Raw genomic sequence first — 4,740 nt, 5'->3', positions numbered from 1 at the left:
GTCATGACCATTGGCAATGACCTGGGATGCAGTTGATGACCTTGGTGTCTTCAATGTCTCATAGAACTCTAAGAGCTCCACAGCACCTACTTTCGCTACCTTCATGGCTGTTGGAACAAATTGTTCTCATCCACCCATTCCCCCATGGGAAGTCTTCATGTGCTTGGGGTAGACATCCCCTAATTCACTTGATGGGACTGAGGCTGGTCAGTTACCCTCACTTTGGTTTGGCATGTCTGCTGAGATGGTTTACTGGGGTGTGGCTGCTGAGCATGCTACATCTTCTTGGAGGCACAAGCGACAATGCTGCAAGTACTAAAATAAGCCAGGACCCACAATCCCCAGCTAAACGATTATTCACGGGGACTGAAATCCACCCAGTTACCAAGTGGGACATTACCTAATGATATAGCTAGAGCCAACTAGTCTTATTTCATCTCCCTCATTTCTATACACACACATACACACACACACACACACTCATACACTCACACACACACACTCACATACTATTATGAGGGGGGAGGGACAATGCAAATTAATCAGTTAATTCCAAAGAGCTCTATATGATAAAGAATGCTCTCTGATTTGTGAATGCTTATCAGGGTGTGTAAAGAAAGCCAATGGTAGCCAAAAAGCCATTCTATAGCAAGTGTGCATAATCAGGAATTATTCAGGCTCACACAATGCATCCAATCAGTCTGTGTTAAGGTACCCTAGAGAGTCTGGTCTCCCATAAAGGCATTGCTGCTGTGCCCCAGCTGTGATTTTGAAAGTTTAGAAAGGCAATGTATTTAGAATTCTATCTTCTAAGATTTTACGCCCACTCAGCCCTTTGTGCAAACTCATTTACCATTTTTTTTTTCTGTTACATTGGACAGATTGGCTAGGCCACAGACATAGATGAACTCCAGGTTTTTTTATTGTGTACTAAAAGTGGCAATGATGCCCCCATGTCACAATCCACCCTCCATCCTCCCAACTCCAACCCCCAACTCCCTTTTATTCCTGAAAAAAAAATTCACACTCTTTTTGGTGTCCAGATGTTTCTCAGAAATGCAAATGGGTCTTGGCATTGAAGACCCACATAGTCCTCAGGCTTTCTTCAGATTCACTGAGGAGCAAACCCCTGTCAACTAGGAAGAGGGTAAATGAATGATATCTGGGACCAGCATATGGCTGATTTGGCTGCACAGCCCAAAGACCACTGGGGTATTGCAAACTCTTAAAGCCACAAATGCTGAATTTTGCCAAATAGATAACTAAATATGGTTATTGCATTTTCTTGGGCAGTTCCTTCAAATGAAATGAATGCCTTGTTAAAGGTGGAGAGGCAACATGGTATAGTGGGTAGAATGTTGGATCTGGAGGAAGACCATGATTGAGGTTCTATTTCTATTGCTGCCCTATGCAATTCATGGACCTTCTCTGGGTCTCTGTTTTCTCCTCTGCAAAACACGTGGTTGGACTAGATGACCTCTAATGTCCCTTCCAGCTCTCAATTTGTGATCCTATGAACTCTGACAGTCATAATATTTACACTTGGAAAATAGCAATGAGTGGTCTATACAGGGTGTCCCAAAAATCTGAGTGCAGTTTTAAGATATAATAGCTTAATAATAATAATTATGTGTGTGTATGTATACAACACACTTAATATATAGCAAGTAATAAAAATAATGTATAAATATCCAGGAATATAAATAAGTCTTTAATATAATAATCGATAATAGCTTTGAACTCCACTGAGACTTGGGACACCCTGTATTACGGGCTCTACCAGCTTGACAATAAATATTCAGCTGTTGACTGATACTCATGTAATAAATAGATCAGCATCTGCATTACCTTCCTTTCTGCATGTCCACTGCATCACAGAATTTTAGAGTTGGGAGAGCTCCCAGGCACCATGGAAGCCCACTTCTCAATGGTAGAAAAGAATTGTCAGAGACTTCCTGCTTTGCCTCTTTTACTCAATGTTGTGTAAGCTAAGGAAATGGTAGATGTGAAAAGTATACCTCAGATACCTGGTTGGCATGCCTAGCATCTCTATTCACCACAATTTAGGAGAAGATGGTTATAACCATAAAGTCAGTTTATGAGTAATGAGACAAGGTATCATCAAGAACACATTCTTTTGTTTTAAATAGAGCAATCTCTATTCACTAAACACAGACCCTAATATGCCATTTTGTAAGGCAAAAAAGCTACAGAAGGTGGGGGGGAGAAAAGGGGAAGAAAGGAGGGAGAGAAGAGTTGTAGAAGAGAGAGAGAAGGGGAAGCAGCAAAGGCTATAGCTGTAGACAAGGAATTTAACAAATCACAGACTGAAACAGGCAAGTACTCAGATCAACTGTATTCCACCTAGGAAAGGATCTCCCCTCTCTTCTTTCCTTACAAATGCGATAAGAAAGGTCAAAAGCCCATAGTTATTTGGGTCTCAACAATGTTCACACACACTCACACAAATAAAACCCAGAAACATTTTGGAAGGGATGCCCTAGAAATCTACAATCATTAGAGAGAAAATTGGTTTTTCAGCTTTATTTGTTAGTTACAAATGGCACAGCAGAGATGGTGGTGGGGGTGGCGATGGTGGTGGTGGTGGCCAAAGCTTTGATACTCTTAGCAGCAGACGCAGCATTTAGAGCCAAGAGAGGGATGGATTTCATGCCAAGCAGACTGGACACCCAAGGGGTGGTTGCAACAGGCTTAGGGAGGCAAGAAGGTTCATCAGAGGTCCATACTGTGGTGAGTAAGAGGATGGTGGTAGAAGAGGAGGAAGAAGAAGGGGTGGAGGATTAATAGTGGTTGATGCTGAGGTGATCAGAGATCATGATGGAGGCTGCCAAAAAGAAGGGGTTAGCATTTTCCAAACTGACATTGATTAGATATGGAGCCAGGCTAATTGCCTATCAGTACATCCTTCCATTGGATTGGCAGTTTTGATCTGAATTCAAGCCATCTGAAGAATCACGTTGATTTTGGTGCCTTGATGTCCAATTATGCAGCCAATTAAGTAATTTGGAATGGTGAGTTCATGAGAAGTAGTCTGAGCAGATAGATATATTCAAACCTGCACTGAATCTGGCCTTGCCATGCATCATGGGAAAATGAGACTGTTGCATTGTCAACTGGTACAGCTTGCTCAAATCTGTGTATGGAATGGCATACTGTCTTTGAATGGTATAGGCCTGATCACCTACAAAGATGACTGGAGAACTGAACCAGTTGGTACAAGATAGTCATGCCTTGGGGGTAGACTGGGAGAGTCTCCAAAATGACCATGCAGATCTGTTTGACACACTCAATGCTAGATTGTAGGATGCCAGCAGCAGTGATGGCATGCTCAGTTGAGTTTGATAGCATATCTCCAGCCACCTGGGCCCCCCTGTATGCTCTCTTATTTCCTTGACCTTCCATCCACCTCTTCCAATGAGAGAGCCACACTGGTTAGCAAGGACCTCGCTGTCTTGTGAGAAAGGAGGAAACTTTTGAATGGAATAATTTAGGTCTTTGCAGCTATACACTTAGTGTGTCTTATGAAAAAATAATGCATATCTTTGTCAACAAAGATTAGCATGTTGCAAATATCATCTTTTTAATTATGACTGTACACGCTAACTGGTTTCAAAAGATTATTTGTTAGGATGCCCTGATGAAAAGAATTATTCATTAGAAAGTCCCGGCCAAATGTGACAGAGAGAATCATTCCCTTAGCATCCTCTTACTTCCACATTCTCATAATCTAAGTGTTACCTTTCTCTCATCTAAAACAAACAGAAACCCTTTAAGAGATGTGAGTAAAGGTTTTTCCTATTCACAAAAGAAGATCGATGGCTAAATCACTTTATTTCTTCTTTTAATGTCAGATGTTCAGAATTAGCAGTTGTTTGCTCAAAAGCTGAAACATTTTAATTTGAAATAGAAAAAGAGGAAAAGGAAAATATGTTTGGTGAAAGCATGTCTCCTGATGGCATCTCAAGTCATGATATAATGAGCAAATGACATTCCCTTCACATCACCAGGAACTAAATATGGCTGCTTTCATTTTAGGACAGAGAAAGCAAATTATATCCTTTTTCTCCTCTGAAGGAGTTGCCTACAACGGTCCAAGGTGAAGGGATGGGATGGGGGGAAAAGATGAAAAAGTCCACTACACTTGTGTAGAAATCATAATGATTTTCAATAATTGCAGCAATTTGGGGCTGAGTAGTGGGTGCCGTCATCCTTAATCAGCCCAGGCTGGAAGCACAATGTCATATAATGCAAAGTGTTGAGCACAGCCTAATTAGGATTGCCTATGCATACAGTTTTAAAAGATGACATTGGCAAGTGCTTTTTTTCTGTGTGCAGTCTATCTAAGAGAAAATAGCAATCAAGGAGCCTGTGCAGTTTGTTTTTTTTTTTTTTTTTAACAAGTAACACCCTCTGAATGTACTAGACCATGAAGTGGATTATTTAAGCTGTTAGTTGGTAGTATCAGTGTCTGGCTTTTAGATTTCATGCCTCCCCCAATTTTCAAAGGGCATTTTTCTCCAGTTGTAAAATAGATACAGGATTTTATAGATTGAGACACTCTCCAACTCCAAAGCATACATACCTGCCATCCTTTGTGATGCTTGTCTGTCTCCCTCTTTTAAGTGATACTGTGTGACCCCAAGTGAAGGAACACTATGATAATCTCCCAAGAATTAAAGTGGAAAATAATGGAAAATAAATATTCGTACAGAGATTTAA

At 40.8% G+C, this 4,740-nt stretch overlaps 1 pseudogene; it reads right to left on the bottom strand.

Annotated features, from left to right (window-relative positions):
• Positions 1-2,887: 2,887 nt before the first annotated feature.
• On the bottom strand, positions 2,888-4,229 carry LOC118854781 (annotated as a pseudogene).
• Positions 4,230-4,740: the final 511 nt, after the last annotated feature.

This window comes from Trichosurus vulpecula, chromosome 6 (assembly GCF_011100635.1).
Source record: "Trichosurus vulpecula isolate mTriVul1 chromosome 6, mTriVul1.pri, whole genome shotgun sequence".
Classification (NCBI taxonomy): Eukaryota; Metazoa; Chordata; class Mammalia; order Diprotodontia; family Phalangeridae; genus Trichosurus; species Trichosurus vulpecula.
This window is presented reverse-complemented; position numbering and strand designations above follow the sequence as displayed.